Here is a 22,011-nt window from a genome sequence, read left to right as displayed (position 1 = left end):
ATGAATTATCAACCTCCATTGGTTCGGGTGGGGGCGGCTGGCTCTGGGTGTTTCCCACATACGGACGAGACTGCTGCCTAAGCGAGCCAGTTTGGTGGTGTTCTTCCCTTTGGGTATTTATGAAATGGGGTTTTTTTTTTAATTGCCCCTAGGTTCTGAGACTGTTCAATATAGTTATATGAATTTTGCTGTAATGGATTTCTCCACCCTGCCTGTCGCTGATTGTTTGGTTTATAATTTTTTTCCTCATTATGCCGGGCAAAGTTTGCCGCGAAAACACTTTTATCGTTACTCGATTCGGCTTCTTGAGCTAATGCCAATGTCGAATGCAAGTCCTGTGGTTGTGCCGGAAAAACGGCTATTTTCAGTGATTTCTTTAGACCAGATACGAACGCATGTAAAGCGTTATTTCTGTGTTGTTCATTGGGGACGTCTGCTGTGGCCGCGTCATGTGTCATAACTGTTTTATTTGTTAAAAGCGTGAGCTTCCGTAATATTTGACAGGCGGGTAATTCCCCCTGTCTTGATAAACATAATTCTTGTTTAATTACATGTGCCGGAGTCTTGTCCGCGTATGTAAAGTCTAAGCGTGCTAATATCGCATGGAAATTGAACACAGTGTTAAATGAGGCTAGCACGGCGGCCGCAGGACCTCAACTTTATTTTTCAGAATTCCGACAGCTTGGTAATGTCGGCTGCTGCCTTCGTAAGGTTCTAATACTTTGTATGCCGCAGTTGCGGCCTGTCTCCAGTAGACGTAATTTTCTTGTTTCCCGTCAAATTCCGGGACGGATTTTATCATGTCGAGAGGTTCGTTGCACTCGCTTCCTGGTCTAATTTCAATTTCGCGGTATATCTGGACTTTTGGAGTTTTGCCTTTAAGCAGATTTAACTCCCCCGCCATTGCGGCTAATTTCTCTTGGAATATCTCTCCCTGTCTTTGGAGCGCACCGGCTTTGGCGGCCTCCATATTTTCAATCTGCTCTGCATGCATTCCTAACACTTGCTGCTTTCCTGAATTCCTATCGTCGAGAATGCTGTCCCGAATGTGTGCAGCCCTGTTGGCTTGTTTTTGTATTTTTGTTTCTAAAAGTTTCTTATACTCTTCTAACACTTCCTCGTCTGACGAGGCGTTGTCATTCTCTCTATACATGAAAAAAGATCGTTGGATATATTTTTTTATCAGTGGGTCTCAGTAAATAAAAATATTCACATCTTTTTTTTTTAAATTTGATTTTAAATATCGGCAGAATTTATTCTTTAGCTCTTTTCTATTGGCGAATCACTTTAGACAAAAAGCCAACTCACATGTTCCTATTTTATCGTCTAGATTTGCGTTTTGCCGACGGCAACAGAGTTTCACTCCATGACCGGAACATCAAGTATAGTCGAGCACACGATAACCATGAAAGATGATAAACCAATTAAGCAAAGATACTACCACAAGAATCCAAAGATTCAAGGGGAGATCAACGCAATGGTGGAACTTCTGGAGATGGGAATGATAGAACATTCAAGGAGCCCATACAGTTCGCCCATAGTGATGGTGAAGAAAAGAACGGGAAAATGGAGACTATGCGTGGACTTCAGGCAGAAAAACGCGAAAAACATAAAGGTTGCCTACCCGATGCTACGGATAAATTACATCCTCGACCAACTAAGGGAGGCGCGCTTTATAAGCAGTCTGGACGTCAAGGATGGGTATTGGCAAGTATCGTTGGAAGAGTCAAGCCGGGGCTTCACGGCTTTCACGTTCCCAGGGAAAGGGCTGTTCCAATGGAGAGTGATGCCGTTTGGATTACACTCCGCGTCGGCCACATTTCAACGGGCCCTGGATCAGGTGATTGGACCGGAAATATCGCCAAATGCCTTTGCGTATCAAGATGACATCATCGTGATTGGTCGCACCCTAGGGGAACACAAAAGAAACCTTAGGGAAGTCTTCCGTCGTTTGAAGAACGCGAACCTAAGAATAAACCCGGTAAAATTTAAGTTCTTCAAGCAAAAACTACTGTATCTAGGGCACCGCGTCACAAGCAAAGGGATAGGCACGGACCCAGAAAAGTTAGCGGCCATAGCCCAGCTAGAACCACCGTCATCGGTCCGAGAGCTGAGACAATACCTTGGAGTCGCATCGTGGTACCGACGTTTCGTTGGACCACTACCAAGATCGAAGCACGGAAACAGTATGTTGTTGGTACTGATCGACAGGTTTTCGAAGTGGACGGAGTTGGTGCCTTTGAGAACAGCCACGGCGGAAACGTTACAGAAAGCGTTCAGGGAACGCATAGTCTCACGATTTGGAGTACCGAAGGTGGTGATCACGCACAACGGTGTGCAGTTCACGAGCCGGGCTTTTAAGAAGTTTCTCAACGACATGGGGATAAAGCAGCAGTTTACGGCACCGCACACCCCAAAAGAAAATCCGACGGAGAGAGCCAACCGCACTGTGAAGACAATGATAGCGCAGTTTGCCGGACAGAACCAGAGGAATTGGGATGAAAGATGGCCCGAGATCATGCTGGCGGTGAATTCCAGGTTTTCAGATTCCACAGGCTACTCACCGGCATTTTTGACACAAGGCCGCGAGCCAAGACTACCGAACGCACTCTATGACAGAGAAACGCTAGGTACAGAAAGGCAACCAGAATCACCAGAAGTAAACGCTGAAAAGATGAGAGAGGTCTTCGAGATTGTGCGGAGGAACCTAGAGAGGGTGTCCCAAGACCAAGCAATGCATTACAACCTGCGGAGAAGGCAGTGGAAGCCGAGGATTGGTGAAGTGGTGTGGGCGAAGGAGCACCATCTGTCAAAAGCGGCTGAAGGGTTCGCGGCCAAACTAGCTCCGAGGTTCGATGGACCGTACCAAATTGTGGATTTCATATCGCCAGTGATATATAAGATTCGCCACCGGAAGAACAAAAAGGAACGCACGGTACATGTCAGCGACCTAAAACAGCAGGATCAGGAGGAGAATGGTGACAAGAACGTGGAGTCGGATCCATCGGAAGGAAGCAGGGAAGGCATGCAGGAGATCGACAACACCAGAAAACGGACTGGGTTCGGCAGCCGTTCTAGCGTCAGGCCGAGGCGAGAGTCAACGGATGCAGACTGCGAGTCCGACAACCATTACAGCGTCAGGCGAAGGCGAGAGTCAACGGCTGCGGACCGCGAGCGAACCAGAGTATTGCCGCGACAACCTCCACCAGGGAAGAGTAAGGCGCAAACGATGGGAAGTTGAGAGTGACAGCACCTGAGAACGGACTAGGCTCGGAAACCGTTCTCGATCACAAGGCGGTCGCTCGGCACTCGATAGTGTCAATCGATGGGCAGAAACATCGGAAAAAGCAGCACATGACGGGTCACACTATGGAAACACTATGGTCATCGAGTGGCAACGCCGCGCCAACAAAAGTTATCGGAAACAATCGATCGACGGCTAGTAGTGTGACCAGATGGCGAGAAGGCGAAAACGCGGAATGCGGGAAGAAGAGTGGTGGACGAAGTATCGTCACGGAAATTCGAATGGGAGGCAAATTTGAAAAAAAGGAACGAGGAACGTAATGGAAGGAGATTGGCGCGGTGGAAGTCGAGATGGAGCTGGAAGCGTCAACGAGATCTCAGGAGTGTTCTGCGGTAACTGCAAGGCCGGATTCTACATGTTCCCGAAGAAAGGGGGAGATGTGAGGAGTTGAAACTCCGCACAAATGCGGATGGTGATCGCATGAGGAGGGCCTGCCGTGGCCAGTTACGCAACAAGGCAAAGCGTAGTAACGGCAGTGCGAAGCCCGCAGAAAGAGAGTTTGGAGACTCTAGAGGAAGAGAGTTTGGAGACTCGGGAAATGGAGAGAGAGAGGGAGACTCCGGACTTACTGAGAAGAGAGTTTGGAGAGTCAGCTGCCTTAAAGGCAAATAACGGGACACATCGAACTTTGGACCGGGCCAACGGTAAAATCGTGGACTTTGGATCCGGAGACTGGAGACAAAAGGGTCTCCGAATTGAGACGCAGGTAGCTGAGGTCCAGTACGACGAAGCACGAGTCCAGAAGCGCCCAACAGGAGAGGCCAAACCAAGGAGGGCACAGGATAAGCGGCAGGGATTGTGGTGTAGACCCGGAAAACTCTGTAGGAGACCTCGAACTTGAACCAGGCGATCGCCTAGGTGTGTCCAAACAGGCGTGATACCATCGCCACCAGTCCGAACCAGATGTGGGGTTGACGTGTTGCTGTTCCTTGGGGATCGCAGCCGTTAGCTGCCGTGAGTCTGCGTAAGACAACAACTCTCAGCCCAAGCGACGAGCGCCCAACAACGAAGGTCCGCCACACTCAGGACGACAGGAGCTGCAAGACAGCGGATCGAGGCCGGTGGACAATCCATCCAGCACCAAGGCCGGATAATCAGATTCCTTTGTAAGTCCAAGCACAAATAAAGATCCAAGAACGAAACTGCGAGTGTTATTACTGGTAACCGGGTGATCACGTTATTCTATAAATTTGGTGGGACGAACGCACAAACTCTACTGAGCTAGCCGCACGTATTCCGTAGCGAGCAGACAAACAAAATCAGTTCGGGCTGCAAGCCGTGCAATCGTCTTTCGACTGCCTACATGACCGGCTGCTGGGGAGTCGTGGTTTCCGCGCAAGACAGTTTCTCTCAGCTGCCGCGGAACACATAGCTTCCAGGTCACTACATCTTCGTTCCCTGCTCTATGAGGAATCTGCCTGTAAATGGTGCTACCCTCCCACACGTAGTCTGGGAACTTTTGAGGCTGTGCTTTGATCTTTTCTCGCATTACCTTGATCCAGCTGCACTCTGATTCGGCCCCCTTGTCCTGCGTTCTTCTCAGCACATCGGGTTCTGCTGAGACCGACTCTGGCAGTGGCTGCCTCGACAACGCGTCTTCTACCACGTTCAATTGGCCTTTTCTGTATGCTACAGGAACGCCCATCCAACGCCCATCTGGCAATTCTTTCCGAAGGGCCTTCTATGCTGTTCAGCCACTTCAGCGCCATGTGATCCGTCACTACCTTAAAGTGGTAGCCTTCAAGGTATGGCTTTAGCTTCCGAATGGCCAACACAATTGCCAAGCACTCCTTTTCTGTTGTCGAGTAGTTCTTCTCGGCTCTGTTTAGGGTCCGGCTGGAGTATGAAATGACCCTTTCGCCCTCTTCTGTGTCCTGTGTGAGGATTGCGCCAATCCCGTAGTCACTGGCGTCCGTTTGCAAGATGAACGTTTTTCCGAAGTCGGGGCACGCCAAGACTGGGTCGGTAACCAATCTGGCTTTTACCTCCTCGAAGGCTTGCTGGTGGTCCTGTGACCTATCCACTTGGTACCCTTGCGGAGGAGGTCGTTGAGTGGCCTTACAATGCGCGCAAAGTCAGGCACGAAACGTCGGTACCACGATGCGACTCCAAGGTATTGCCTCAGCTCTCGGACCGATGACGGTGGTTCTAGCTGGGCTATGGCCGCTACCTTTTCTGGGTCCGTGCCTATCCCTTGGCTTGTGACGCGGTGCCCTAGGTACAGAAATTCGACATTTCCGGTCCAATCACCTGATCCAGGGCCCGTTGAAATGTGGCCGACGCGGAGTGTAACCCAAATGGCATCACTTTCCATTGGAACAGCCCTTTCCCTGGGACCGTGAAGGCTGTGATGCACCGGCTTGACTCTTCCAGCGGTATTTGCCAATACTCATCCTTTAGGTCCAGACTGCTTATGAAGCGCGCCTCCCTTAGTTGGTCGAGGATGTAGTTTATCCGTGGCATCGGGTAGGCATCCTTTATGGATTTCGCGTTTATCTGCCTGAAGTCCACGCATAGTCTACATTTTCCCGTTTTCTTCTTTACCATGACTATGGGTGAGCTGTACGGGCTCCTTGAATGCTCTATCATCCCCCTCTCCAGCAGTTCGTCCACCTTCGCGTTGATCTCCCCTTGAATCTTTGGATTCTTGGGGTAGTATCTCTGCTTAATTGGTTTATCGTCCTTCATGGTTATCGTGTGCTCGGCTATACTCGATGTTCCGGTCATGGCGTGAAACTCCGCGAGCTCTGTTTCCAGGAATTCGTTCATGTCGTCCTCTTCGCCGTCCTTTTGGACTACTGCGACCGACAACTTTTCCTCGAGCCACCCGTTGCGTCTGCCTCTGGCCGGTATTCGCATTTCATGCCCGGCGCACTTGATCTCGGCCCCGACTTGCGTGAGGAAATTCCACCCCAGCACCAACGCATCCACTATCCCTGGTAATATGAGCAGGCTCAGGGACGAGTCGCCTGTTGCCGAAATCCACTTCTATTTCGAGCTTTGCGTTGATTTCGCCGCACCTTCCATCTGCCAACCTAACCTGCCGTCGTATTCTTGTAATCGCTCCACGAGCAGCCAGCTTGTCCGCCACTTCACTTATGAAGCTTGCTGTTGCCCCGGTGTCGATCGTGTCCCCACCGATCGTTACCGCTGCGGACAACTGCTGCTCCTCCTCGATTCATTTTCCAGTTAGTTTGGAGAGGCGGCACCCTGCGACCGCTGCTCGCCTCTCTGCGGCTGAGATCGATGCCCATTTCCCGCTCTCTGGCAGTATTCCGTACTTCGGACTCCTATTTTTCCGCACATCCAGCAGAACAGCAGCCTCTGTTTTCGGCATCCTCTTGCCCAATGGGCGTGTCCACCGCACCTGCGACACGCTTCTTGTGGATTGGCCGCATGGGTTGGGTGTTCACATAAAGTATATATATTCTTGATCAGGATCAATAGCCGAGTCGATCTGGCCTTGTCCGTCCGTCTGTCCGTCCGTATGAACGTCGAGATCTGCGGAACTATAAAAGCTAGATTAATCATTAACACTCCAGAGACATAGACAAGATTGTCGATTCATGTTGCCACGCCCACTCTAACGCCCCAAAACCGCCAAAAACTGTCGGTGCATAAGAGTCTCTTTCGCACATTCACTAGCAGAGTAACGGGTATCAGATAGTCGGGGAACTCTCTCTTGTTTTTATTTATGTAAAGGTAAACTACATTTTAATTTATAATCTAACTTAAATGATGAATAGCACTGGCTACAAAGGCCTTTGTTTATGCGCTAATTTGAATAAAGTACAATATGTTAGATGGTTTTGATGGTTTGCCAAATGGCACGCGGCCGCTGAAGCCGGTTGAAACAACTGGGTTACTTTAAAACGGCGGAAAAATAAAAAAAAATAAATAAAAGGGTTTAGAAAACGCTTGCCCGAAAATAACTTTACTCGAACAACCCATCGGGCAAAAAAAATACTAGCCGGCGGCGAACGACTATGGCACGTCCTGTGTGTGCCAAGTAAATGTGCGCCGCGACTCCGGAGCGAATCTGAAACTGGCGAAAGTTGCACGGGCGGATGGTGCCCTATGCGGAATGGACAAGAGATTTGGGAACGGGCGTGTAGGCAAGAAGATCCGAGATCTCGATGTCGTCGAACATGAATATGTGAATACAAATATTAATATTTTGTTGCTCGAACGTTGATCTTTCTTATATTTTGTTGGGTCAGAAAACCAAATTGGGTCCACGAAAGGTTGATCTTGTCCCGTTATCCGAAAATAATTAATTAATAATTCATAAAATATTAGTCGCAAAAATTCACTTATTCTCCTAACTTAATAATTGCGAAGCCGGAGCGGTGGAATTAAAACCTTGGCTATTATGCTATCGGCAAGCAGTGTTTGCGTAAGGGACGCAAGAGAGCGGGAGAACAAACAACAACCACAGCGCGGCCTCTGCAGCGGCTAAATCGAATCTGAAAAGAGGGGCGAGCGCGGACGAGAGCGAAAGCTCTGTGCGCAAAGACGATACAGTGGCCCCTCAAATTAACATTCCGCGCCCCCTTGCAATCACCCGAGTTCCAACATGGTCATTGCTATGGCTGGTGGCAGGCTCCGGACACGACCCATCCGAAAACGGTGCTCTGGGACACCGGCAGTAAGTCCTGGATCTTCAGGAAGCCTGGCTCACTCTCGGAAACAAGTCCGCTCCCAGGACCACGGAGATCGTAGCGGCTTGATAGAAACGCTCGTCGGCCAAGGTAGTGCCCCGGAAGTGGGCCCGCACTGTCTCGCCCAGCTCCCGGATTGGAGTGCGAGTGCGCACGTGGGGAACCGAACGCTGTTGTCCCGTTTGAAGCTTATGGTGGCCGAGGATATCTGCTCATCCCCAACTCTGGACTCAGCGACGCGTCGATGCAGCTCGTAGGCGTGCACGGGTCGATGAGTGCCGTGTCGAAGACCTGAGTCCCGGTATTAATCCGCACCAGAACAGTTGGTAGCAGGATGACGCTGTGTCGCTGTAACAGGGACGACAGCGACGGAGCGGAGGCCGCGCTCGGCAGGATACTCGGACGAGCGGCGGAAAACTGCCTAGGCGCAACGGACGCATCCTCATGAGAGGCCGAGGAACGCCGTGGAAATGCCGTTACGCGTGGATCCCACTGCAGACTCGGCAACGGTAGGAGTTGGTACCTCGAGCACATCTGCTTTCCAATGCGGTGGCGCTGCGCGGACGTGGAGACATCATGCTTGATATGACTGGAGAAATAGGACGGAGAGAGAAGCGGAAATCAGTACTGGTAAAACTACGAATTGGACTAACTACAAAACAGCACAGTGACGAGGAACATTGGAGTGGACAGGCTTCTGATTATCGAGGGCAGCTGCCTGCTTCCATCGGAAGAAGGACTACCTTTGCTATGGGACATTTGATGAGCCCCCGCGATGTGCGGATGTCGACCACACGGACATAGCCGTCGGATCCTGGAAACACCGCGTCAATTCGGCCTAATCGACACTCATGTCCGTCCCATGTCTTTCTTGAAAACCACCATATCCCCGACTCAGAGGTCTCTAGTAGGGACTCGCCACTCGTTTTGCTTATGGAGTTCTTTAAGGTTCTTTCTTCTATCGCAGACGAAATTGCTGAAGGAGAGCCTTCAGGTGTTGCCAGAGGCTATGATGGGCGTTGTATCCCCATTTATCTCGCGTTCAACCGTTGCAAGAAGGGGCCCTCTAACAAGAAAGTGTCCAGGCGTAAGTGACAACAGGTCCGCGGGATCTTAGGACATTGGCGCGAGCGCAATGAATTCCGCTGGAGGAATGAATTCCCAAAGCAGCTGCTGGTGACTATAGGTACCCGTCACAGCCCCTTTGAGTGCTTGGAGAAAATCGCGGGAGAGTTGGGCCGCCGCACCCACAAATGTATTTCCATTGTCCGACTGAACTTGACGGCATCCTCTTCGGGAAACAAAACGGACGAAAGCAGCATGAAATTTCTCAGTCGTGAGGTCGGACGTCGGCTTTAAATGGATGGCCTTGGTTGAAAAGCACACATATGCCAGCACAAACCCTTTTGTAATGAGGCAGGCTCGTCCGGTGTAGTTTTTGAAGTCGAAGGGTCCGGCATAGTCCATACCGGTATGGTTGAAGGGACGCGAGAAGGACGCCCGTTCCGCGGGAAACCTTTCCATGAGTTGAGTTTGAAACTTCTTTTTGTGAGTAACGCATACCTTGCACGAATAGATAACGGACTTGACCAAATTCCTCACCTTTGGAATCCAAAATTTGGAACGGAGCAGACGGATCATCAATTTATTACCGCCGTGCAACGTTAAGCGATAAGTAAAATGGACGAGGAGTCGAGACAGATGGCAGCTGTACGGAAGGATTGCCGGATGCCGTTCGTCATATTGGGGAAGTTCGGAGCCTGTAACCCGACCGCAAGCTTTCATGAGCCTTTGAGAATCGAGAAACGGGTTCAAGTTTTGAACAGAACTGGATGCAGGCACCGGCCGCTTTTGGCTTAAAGGGTAAAAATGCCTGCGTTGCGCGAAGGAAATTAGGAGACGCTCGACGCAATCTCAGTCGAAGTCAAGTGGTTCTCAAACGAAGCCTTGATCTTTCGCGAGCGCTGGATAAAGCGACGAACGTAAGCGAGGACTCGCAACGCCTTGTCGAGGGTGGAAAAACGCTAAAGAATATCTTCCGGAGGGGCCCTAGCTACATGGACCTTGACTGCTCGCTTCTCGAGTTCCGTCTCGGGGGAGTCATTGCCTTGAGTGGGCCACTCGCAACGCGGGCCCTGCAACCAGGCAGGACCATGCCACCACAGCCGCCTGTCCGCGAGGCCTTGAAGCCCCCCGGCTAGCGAGATCAGCCGGATTATGCTCGGAGCGGACATGTGCCCATTTCTCGATCTCCGTGAACTGAGTGACCCGATTAGCCACGAATGTTGTCCAACGACACGCCGGCCTGTGCAACCAGGCAAAAACAATATTTGAATCCTTCTAACAATAGAGGGCGGACGCAGGCCCGGGCATCTTCGGAAGAATGGCGTTGGCCATCTCGGACAATAGAACGGCTTTGCACAACTCCAGCCGCGAGAGCGACACCGTCTTGACTGGGGCCACCCCTGTTTTTTGCCGTTAGCAAGCTCACCGCTACCGTGGACCCGACCTAAATGGCGGCGCCATACGCCTTTAGCGAGGCGTCACGGAACCCAAGATGTTCTACGTTCAAGTGTGGTCGGAATGCGACCCAGCGGGGAATGCGGATCTGATCGAGCGCCGAGTAATCAGGCTGGATCGAATAGCTTGGCAATTTGGGAAAGGACTTGACGCTTTGAGAACGTCGACCCCGAGGTCAATTCTGGAGGAGTAAAGAAAAACTCATCAGACGTCGCCTTCCACCGTACGCCATAAGTCTTGGCCGTGCTCTTTGAGTCGATTTCGAGAGAATCAGCCCGAAGGAGATGGTCAGTCTGGATGTCTGCCAAAACCGCGGCCTAAGTCAAGGTATTCTTGGATCACAGCGTCATACTGGGCTTTGATTAAGGGATCCCTTTTCAGCCGCTGCTCGTTGCAAAGGAACTAAGCCACAGCCTTGTGCTCGGCTGATGGTCCCTTTTGGTGGTTTTTACGAAGTTGTGTTCGCAAAACGAATCAGACTCGGAGACGGTCTGTGTGGACACTTCCTCCACCTCCCAGAATTTGGTGAGGAGCTGTACCAGCGAGTCTTCGAGGGCGCAGGTTTCCTGGCCGGAAAGTGTTTATTTATATGTTTATTTATAATAATGTTTATTTATTTATAATAGACGGAAGAATGTCTGGTCCTATCAAGACATCGATTTCCGGAAGATCCTAAAGATGATCTTGTGGGATTGGATACGAGGGCAGATTTCCGGACGGGTGCGGAAGAACATAGGTTGCGGTCTCTAACTGTATCCCAGGTCTGAAAGCAGCAATTGCGGTCCCGCCCTTATGGATTTGTAATAATGCTTCGTCTTTAATGTTTGTTGTTTATGGGTCGCTTTGAATTTGTATTTATATTAATTTCGTACCGAAGGTTAGTGCCTGGAATATGGCAGATAATATTGTATGTATATGTAATATATGGGCATGCATGCATATGTAAGGGCACAGTAAAGCGTCGAGAAGTGGACTGTATTTGGATGTATTGAGTGTCTGTAAAAGGAAAGAAAAATTATGTGGCGAAAAAATGGCACACACTAAGATGAGAAAAAAAATATCGCAAACGCGGCGGACTGTTCGGCAAACAAGGAAATTCCCAAACACATTGCACACCAGTTGGTCGATATTAATTATGCCCTTTTTCTCACCACACAATTTCACTTTGCAAATTCGCGGAGTTAGAATTGCGTCGACATATAATTGTGTACATATGTATGTACATACGTATGTGCCACGATGTATGGAATTAATTTATATGTAACTATGTATGAGCATATGAACATATGTAGATATGTATGATGTATGAGCATATGACTATTTGAATGTATGTATATGAAGGGCGTCGCGAATAAAAGCGAAGACGGATTGAAACGAAAAATGTCGATCGATGAGGAAAACTAAATTTCTCACCTGCCGTTGTGTCGGAAAATTCACGGTGTGAAATTGATACGGAAAATAGTCTTACAGCAGTGCGACCGAAATTGAATGTTCAGAGCTCTGCTGAAGACCGGCAGTAAGAAAATTGAAGAAGGCTCGTACTTATCTTGGCGGAACAATTGGCCGGGAACTGCTGGCAGACGGGAAGAATATCCTGGCTTGAAGGACCAATGTTTTATAGGGGGCATCGTCCTCCAGGGATAAGTGCAAGCTTTGTCGAATTGGGAAATTACCACGACGCAGAGTGAACATTGAAAAAAGACCACCCAGGGGTCGAAGAAGAAGCACGAAGAAGCGGGGGCGTCGTGGGCATAAGTTCTGCTTTATTTAGTTTCATTCATGAGACTATATTCGAGCTTAAACTAGAGCGGGGCTCTTACCCGCTTTACTTCACTAAAGCGGGCTCGGGTGATCGAAAATTTTCGTATTACAAAATTACTTTGACTAGTCAAAAGCGCTATTAAAGTTAAATGGTTGAAATGTGTTGTTTGTTTGACAGATTCCTTTATAAGATGATCAATGCAAGCTAGATTATCTTAAACGGATGTACCCTTTTTGAAACCTACTTGATTAATATGCATTAGCCTGTTCACTGATGCGAATCACCATAACCTTTTGGCTATGATTTTGTCTAGTAATTTGGCAACGTGGATTCAGACTGATAAGTCTGCATGAATTGATTAAAGTTTTATATTGTTTTGGAATACTGTTATGAAAAATATTGTTACAGTGTTTAAGAATTCGTGTTTTAACTGTGACCTTTTACACTGGAAATTGCAGAGTAAAATTCAATTAGGGAAATGTCAGTTCCAATTTGTTGCGCTTTACGGGTTTGTTTTACTATAATGGTTGTTGGTAAATGTTTGAGTAAAATTAGAGTCGCTTGCTTGGTTAGACCAAAAACTAGCAAATGTGTAGGCTATGGTTGTAATTGGAGATGGAGAATCCGGAAAATGTAGAGTGTAAATGTCTTTCCTATTATGCAAACCACAAAAAGTCCTAATAGTGGACCAAATGTTGGCTGATTGTGACAGTGGGCTAATATTTTTGGTAAACTGTGAGAGATTCGTTTTTGGCTACTTTAAGTTCCCTAAATTTAGCTGCAGTTTTACGAAAATTGATTATGTTCGCATTGGTAATATATTTTTTTAGTTTGTTCGCCGCTTTTTTTTGTTGTGTGTGGAGTGCTTGTAATTTGGAGGATGCTATAAAATTATTGAAGTGGTTAGTTTTATTCTAAATAAATTCCAATTATCTGATTTGAATTTAATTTAAAAATTGAATAATATTTGAATTGAATACAATTTGAAGGTAATATTTTTTAATAATAAGTTGAGGTTCACTGTAATTGTTTTAGTATCCACGTATGTATCATTGAACTATCGTTAATGACATTATTTATATGAAAGAGAAGGGTAGATGAAAATATGTGTTATGTGTTAAATATACTTATGTAGATTTTGTAATTTGTGATTTGTAATTTTGTGATTTTAATTGTGGAAGAAATCTATAGACACTCCATATTGTCAGAACTGTCTATTGAATTATCACACAATTGTTTTATTGATTTGTCTGTTGATTTTTTTTTTTTGATTTTAATATTTTAAGCTGTCGTTTAGACATTGAGCGAGGTAAGAATTGAAATTTCCTTTTTTTTGGTGAATCGGTGGATGTGATGGTAAAAAGTTCATTTAAGTCGCTGTAGTCGACCACGTTCGGAGCTAATTTTCCTGCATTCGGTTTAGGATTGTCAGAGGTTATCTGTTCTGTTCTGGTTGAGTAGGTTAGGTTATTTCAGAGTATGGTGGGCATTCATAGGGGCGATCTATTTTTATATTTCATAGGCGGTTTTGTTGTCATCTTGTAAACTAGTTTTAATCGTTATTATTTCTTGTTGTTTGATGTATATAGCACATTTTTTATCAGTCGAAGTATGAGTGTTTGAGATTAGATTGATAGATTTACGGTGATCCAGTTAGTATTGTTCCCACAAGTTTCATTTGTACTTATATTTTCATGGTGTTTGTCCGCACATTTGGCACAAATTTGATCGTTTTTACACAACTTAAAAGTATGCCCAAAGCGATAACAATTGTTGCATCGTTGGGGGTTGGAATGTACGGTCTAATGTTGGTTTTCTCGTACCCGATCATAATATGGTCGAGCAGAATCGTAGAAGAAAAGGTTAGGATGTGTAGGCCAGGTTCCATTAGTGAACCGTCGATACTGCGCATAATTTTCCTGACGTAAACATTATGTGGTTGCAGCTTAGTTTGAATAGATTCTTCTGTAGTCAGAAGACTCCCTTTCTAAAATTGAGCGTGCAATGCTCTGACACAGTTAGAAAGATTTTAAGCACTGATAAGCGGATTTTGTTTTGTTTTGCTGAGATTTGTGGAACTATAGGCGCACGCAAAAAGTAGACCGTTCACCTCGAGATCATAAGTGAGTGAGTTTTGGGCTACTCTTACATTTCCTTGATTGTTATTATTGTTGTTCGAGTTGTCACGGCCTCTAGGGTTTCCTCTTGATTGGCCTCTTCCACCATTATTGTGCTTGTTGTGGTAATGGTAATTGTTACGAAAGTTACCTCTAAAATTTTCACGACCAAGATATCTACCACGCTGTAATTACCACGGGTAATTGTTATAGTAAAGAACAGTCTTTGATTTTGTGGTTTTGCTACGTTGCTGTAAGTTCATCAGCTTGGCTGTCAATACTTCAACAGTTTGTTCTTCAATCGATAAATTACTTCAGTAATAGAAGTTTCATATCCGATTAAATTTCTGGATACACCCTTAACCTTTGTTTTTATTATTGAAACAGCTAATTGTTCGTGTTCGCCATTTATTGAATGTTATACGCTTAGTAGAGCTGGGAAACTATGGACGGTTGGAACATTCGATACTTCCGATGGTTTTTATTGAAATGTTCGATATTATCACGATAGTGCTTTATTTTCTAAATAGTGGTTATACCCATTGTAAATTGAGAAAGGATTTTTTTGCTTATTTACTAAACGACTTTTATAAAAAAAACATGTTTTATAAAACTCATATACTTTTTTTTAAAAACAAATAACATTCTTTCATAGAATAACATATATCACATTCATTGATACAAGAGTAAATATTTCAAAACTAAATTAAGTTAACCCAACTGGGGATCCATTAATTTTTGTTAAGAAACAATAAGAGGTTTTTTTACCAACGTCAACGTTTTGCGCTAAAATTAAGAAAATGTGGGGATAACACTATCGTCCACTATCGAAATCAAATATTCGATAGTGGTTTGAGAAGTAAATATTCAATATATCGATAATATCGTAAGTGGTCGCCCCAGCTCTAATCGGCATAATCTTGGACATTTTCCATCTAGAAATAATGATACCCATTGATAATTTTGACGAAAAAAGCATCCTAAGGGGGAGAAAAGGGATAAAAAAGTTAAAAATGAGCTTTTAAGAAAAAATGCAGAGACTCCATCAATGTCGGATTTAGGGGAATCATTAAAGTGCAATATCGCATCAGCAATGTAGTCATCAGTAATATCAAATGACCCAATATTGAAGATTTCAGTAATATTACCTAAAATACCTTTGTTATTCCATGCAACAGCCGATTCAAAGTTAGTATAATAGAAAAAAGGATACAAATAGGTTGCAGATGCCAACATCAGAGTTAGCTGAAATGTTCTCATATTTAATCGCAGAGTGTACTGATGCAGATTTTGTTTTGAAATTAACAAAGTGCCAGTGTTTGTGTTTGTTGTAATGAGGTTTCTAATTAGCTTTTGAATCATTAACACTTATTGTTAAAAAAGAATTCTTGGTTCATTGTATTTTTTTTTGACAGCGAAAGGGTCAAGCCAGCGCGAAACGTTTGTATACAGGTGGAGTATGTAGACGACTGAGAAAAAATGAGAGAGTTGATCCCTCCGAGCTCTGTACAAAGATGAGAGTTAAGATAAGAATGTTTAAAACGTCTGCTTCGGTAAATAAGCAAATATATGAGAAAGAGTTAAACAATTATTGATTTCCGTTAATCTTAACTATTACAATAGATCTTGTTTAATGCTGCCGGCTGCATACCTCTTTTAAAATTTGTTTCTAAGATTTAATAACTTCTAAAGGCCTTTTGAGTACCACGGCATCTTGTACGAAAGTCGCACCTCGGTTGAAGTATAACTGTCAAGAGTCGAACTGAGGGTTAATAAGAAGTTGTCATAGTAAGGCAATCATTCGATAGTATGGAGAAACAATATAATTATACATGAAATGTCGGATAATCTGACTCGCCTGCGGATATCTCGACTCTTCGTCTTAGGCGAGCTGTTGTAGGACACGTATCTCCAGGAATGGAGCACAATTGATCCCGAAGGATCAAGTCACGGATCTTAGTCACAGAATGCGCTGGAGAGGAGTATGCTTGGGGTATACCCAAATCTGCCGGTACATCTTCTCGATGTCGTCATTGACGACGAACTTAAAGTATCGCCACTTTAGGATTTGAATAGATTGGTCTGTAAAATCGGGTCGGCGTAAAGGATGTCATTCAGACTGGTCCTGTTTGCAGAAGGGCTAGAAGCATTAAAAATTACCCGCACTTTAGTGGTTGTACTCTCGGGCTTGAGAACGGCATGAGGTGGAAGATAGTAAGTGGCGGAACTGCTCGTCATAGAAACCTCGGCCATGTGACCTAAGTCAAGGTTTTCTTGGATCACAGCGTCATACTGGGCTTTGAGTAAGGGATTCCTTTTCAGCCGCTGCTCGTTGCGAAAGAACTGAGCCACAGCCTTGTGATCGGGGTCGCGCAAGGGGAGCGTCACAACATACTTACCACGATTATCCCTTCTGGTGGTTTTTACGAAATTGTGTTCGCAAAACGAATCACACTCGGAGACGGTCTGTATGGACACTTCCTCCACCTCCCAGAATTTGGTGAGGAGCTGGCCCAGCGAGTCTTCGAGGGCGCAGGTAACTTGCGTGGAGAAGGCGGACACCCTCCGGGGGTCTGCCGAAAGGACTGGGCCTGCCAACACCCATCCATAGATGGTTTCCTGGCCGGAAAGTGATCCACAAATGTTTATTTATAATAGACGGAAGAATGTCTGGTCCTATCAAGACATCGATTTCCGGAAGATCCTAAAGATGATCTTGTGGGATTGGATACGAGGGCAGATTTCCGGACGGGTGCGGAAGAACATAGGTTGCGGTCTCTAACTGTATCCCAGGTCTGAAAGCAGCAATTGCGGTCCCGCCCTTATGGATTTGTAATAATGCTTCGTCTTTAATGTTTGTTGTTTATGGGTCGCTTTGAATTTGTATTTATATTAATTTCGTACCGAAGGTTAGTGCCTGGAATATGGCAGATAATATATGTATATGTAATATATGGGCATGCATGCATATGTAAGGGCACAGTAAAGCGTCGAGAAGTGGACTGTATTTGGATGTATTGAGTGTCTGTAAAAGGAAAGAAAAATTATGTGGCGAAAAAATTGCACACACTAAGATGAGAAAAAAAATATCGCAAACGCGGCGGACTGTTCGGCAAACAAGGAAATTCCCAAACACATTGCACACCAGTTGGTCGATATTAATTATGCCCTTTTTCTCATCACACAATTTCACTTTGCAAATTCGCGGAGTTAGAATTGCGTCGACATATAATTGTGTACATATGTATGTACATACGTATGTGCCACGATGTATGGAATTAATTTATATGTAACTATGTATGAGCATATGAACATATGTAGATATGTATGATGTATGAGCATATGACTATTTGAATAGTCATGAAGGGCGTCGCGAATAAAAGCGAAGACGGATTGAAACGAAAAATGTCGATCGATGAGGAAAACTAAATTTCTCACCTGCCGTTGTGTCGGAAAATTCACGGTGTGAAATTTATACGGAAAATAGTCTTACAGCAGTGCGACCGAAATTGAATGTTCAGAGCTCTGCTGAAGACCGGCAGTAAGAAAATTGAAGAAGGCTCGTACTTATCTTGGCGGAACAATTGGCCGGGAACTGCTGGCAGACGGGAAGAATATCCTGGCTTGAAGGACCAATGTTTTGTAGGGGGCATCGTCCTCCAGGGATAAGTGCAAGCTTTGTCGAATTGGGAAATTACCACGACGCAGAGTGAACATTGAAAAAAGACCACCCAGGGGTCGAAGAAGAAGCGCGAAGAAGCGGGGGCGTCGTGGGCATAAGTTCTGCTTTATTTAGTTTCATTCATGAGACTATATTCGAGCTTAAACTAGAGCGGGGCTCTTACCCGCTTTACTTCACTAAAGCGGGCTCGGGTGATCGAAAATTTTCGTATTACAAAATTACTTTGACTAGTCAAAAGCGCTATTAAAGTTAAATGGTTGAAATGTGTTGTTTGTTTGACAGATTCCTTTATAAGATGATCAATGCAAGCTAGATTATCTTAAACGGATGTACCCTTTTTGAAACCTACTTGATTAATATGCATTAGCCTGTTCACTGATGCGAATCACCATAACCTTTTGGCTATGATTTTGTCTAGTAATTTGGCAACGTGGATTCAGACTGATAAGTCTGCATGAATTGATTAAAGTTTTATATTGTTTTGGAATACTGTTATGAAAAATATTGTTACAGTGTTTAAGAATTCGTGTTTTAACTGTGACCTTTTACACTGGAAATTGCAGAGTAAAATTCAATTAGGGAAATGTCAGTTCCAATTTGTTGCGCTTTACGGGTTTGTTTTACTATAATGGTTGTTGGTAAATGTTTGGGTAAAATTAGAGTCGCTTGCTTGGTTAGACCAAAAACTAGCAAATGTGTAGGCTATGGTTGTAATTGGAGATGGAGAATCCGGAAAATGTAGAGTGTAAATGTCTTTCCTATTATGCAAACCACAAAAAGTCCTAATAGTGGACCAAATGTTGGCTGATTGTGACAGTGGGCTAATATTTTTGGTAAACTGTGAGAGATTCGTTTTTGGCTACTTTAAGTTCCCTAAATTTAGCTGCAGTTTTACGAAAATTGATTATGTTCGCATTGGTAATATATTTTTTTAGTTTGTCGCCGCTTTTTTTTGTTGTGTGTGGAGTGCTTGTAATTTGGGATGGTGTAGTGTGCATATTGTAAAATTATATTATTAAGGTATGTTGCTTCTTTATTGGTGTTATTGGAGGATGCTATAAAATTATTGAAGTGGTTAGTTTTATTCTAAATAAATTCCAATTATCTGATTTGAATTTAATTTAAAAATTGAATAATATTTGAATTGAATACAATTTGAAGGTAATATTTTTTATTAATAAGTTGAGGTTCACTGTAATTGTTTTAGTATCCACGTATGTATCATTGAACTATCGTTAATGACATTATTTATATGAAAGAGAAGGGTAGATGAAAATATGTGTTATGTGTTAAATATACTTATGTAGATTTTGTAATTTGTGATTTGTAATTTTGTGATTTTAATTGTGGAAGAAATCTATAGACACTCCATATTGTCAGAACTGTCTATTGAATTATCACACAATTGTTTTATTGATTTGTCTGTTGATTTTTTTTTTTTGATTTTAATATTTTAAGCTGTCGTTTAGACATTGAGCGAGGTAAGAATTGAAATTTCCTTTTTTTTGGTGAATCGGTGGATGTGATGGTAAAAAGTTCATTTAAGTCGCTGTAGTCGACCACGTTCGGAGCTAATTTTCCTGCATTCGGTTTAGGATTGTCAGAGGTTATCTGTTCTGTTCTGGTTGAGTAGGTTAGGTTATTTCAGAGTATGGTGGGCATTCATAGGGGCGATCTATTTTTATATTTCATAGGCGGTTTTGTTGTCATCTTGTAAACTAGTTTTAATCGTTATTATTTCTTGTTGTTTGATGTATATAGCACATTTTTTATCAGTCGAAGTATGAGTGTTTGAGATTAGATTGATAGATTTACGGTGATCCAGTTAGTATTGTTCCCACAAGTTTCATTTGTACTTATATTTTCATGGTGTTTGTCCGCACATTTGGCACAAATTTGATCGTTTTTACACAACTTAAAAGTATGCCCAAAGCGATAACAATTGTTGCATCGTTGGGGGGTTGGAATGTACGGTCTAATGTTGGTTTTCTCGTACCCGATCATAATATGGTCGAGCAGAATCGTAGAAGAAAAGGTTAGGATGTGTAGGCCAGGTTCCATTAGTGAACCGTCGATACTGCGCATAATTTTCCTGACGTAAACATTATGTGGTTGCAGCTTAGTTTGAATAGATTCTTCTGTAGTCAGAAGACTCCCTTTCTAAAATTGAGCGTGCAATGCTCTGACACAGTTAGAAAGATTTTAAGCACTGATAAGCGGATTTTGTTTTGTTTTGCTGAGATTTGTGGAACTATAGGCGCACGCAAAAAGTAGACCGTTCACCTCGAGATCATAAGTGAGTGAGTTTTGGGCTACTCTTACATTTCCTTGATTGTTATTATTGTTGTTCGAGTTGTCACGGCCTCTAGGGTTTCCTCTTGATTGGCCTCTTCCACCATTATTGTGCTTGTTGTGGTAATGGTAATTGTTACGAAAGTTACCTCTAAAATTTTCACGACCAAGATATCTACCACGCTGTAATTACCACGGGTAATTGTTATAGTAAAGAACAGTCTTTGATTTTGTGGTTTTGCTACGTTGCTGTAAGTTCATCAGCTTGGCTGTCAATACTTCAACAGTTTGTTCTTCAATCGATAAATTACTTCAGTAATATAAGTTTCATATCCGATTAAATTTCTGGATACACCCTTAACCTTTGTTTTTATTATTGAAACAGCTAATTGTTCGTGTTCGCCATTTATTGAATGTTATACGCTTAGTAGAGCTGGGAAACTATGGACGGTTGGAACATTCGATACTTCCGATGGTTTTTATTGAAATGTTCGATATTATCACGATAGTGCTTTATTTTCTAAATAGTGGTTATACCCATTGTAAATTGAGAAAGGATTTTTTTGCTTATTTACTAAACGACTTTTATAAAAAAAACATGTTTTATAAAACTCATATACTTTTTTTTAAAAACAAATAACATTCTTTCATAGAATAACATATATCACATTCATTGATACAAGAGTAAATATTTCAAAACTAAATTAAGTTAACCCAACTGGGGATCCATTAATTTTTGTTAAGAAACAATAAGAGGTTTTTTTACCAACGTCAACGTTTTGCGCTAAAATTAAGAAAATGTGGGGATAACACTATCGTCCACTATCGAAATCAAATATTCGATAGTGGTTTGAGAAGTAAATATTCAATATATCGATAATATCGTAAGTGGTCGCCCCAGCTCTAATCGGCATAATCTTGGACATTTTCCATCTAGAAATAATGATACCCATTGATAATTTTGGCGAAAAAAGCATCCTAAGGGGGAAAAAAGGGATAAAAAAGTTAAAAAATGAGCTTTTAAGAAAAAATGCAGAGACTCCATCAATGTCGGATTTAGGGGAATCATTAAAGTGCAATATCGCATCAGCAATGTAGTCATCAGTAATATCAAATGACCCAATATTGAAGACTTCCGTAATCTTACCTAAAATACCTTGGTTATTCCATGCAACAGTCGATTCAAAGTTAGTATAATAGAAAAAAGGATACAAATAGGTTGCAGATGCCAACATCAGAGTTAGCTGAAATGTTCTCATATTTAATCGCAGAGTGTACTGATGCAGATTTTGTTTTGAAATTAACAAAGCGCCAGTGTTTGTGTTTGTTGTAATGAGGTTTCTAATTAGCTTTTGAATTATTAACACTTATTGTTAAAAAAGAATTCTTGGTTCATTGTATTTTTTTTTGACAGCGAAAGGGTCAAGCCAGCGCGAAACGTTTGTATACAGGTGGAGTATGTAGACGACTGAGATCAAAAATGACAGAGTTGATCCCTCCGAGCTCTGTACAAAGATGAGAGTTAAGATAAGAATGTTTAAAACGTTTGCTTCGGTAAATAAGCAAATATATGAGAAAGAGTTAAACAATTATTGATTTCCGTTAATCTTAACTATTACAATAGATCTTGTTTAATGCTGCCGGCTGCATACCTCTTTTAAAATTTGTTTCTA

The sequence above is a fragment of the Drosophila santomea genome, chromosome 2L (assembly GCF_016746245.2).
Source record: "Drosophila santomea strain STO CAGO 1482 chromosome 2L, Prin_Dsan_1.1, whole genome shotgun sequence".
Classification (NCBI taxonomy): domain Eukaryota; kingdom Metazoa; phylum Arthropoda; class Insecta; order Diptera; family Drosophilidae; genus Drosophila; species Drosophila santomea.
The sequence above is the reverse complement of the archived record's forward strand: the minus strand, read 5'-3'. Positions refer to the sequence as shown.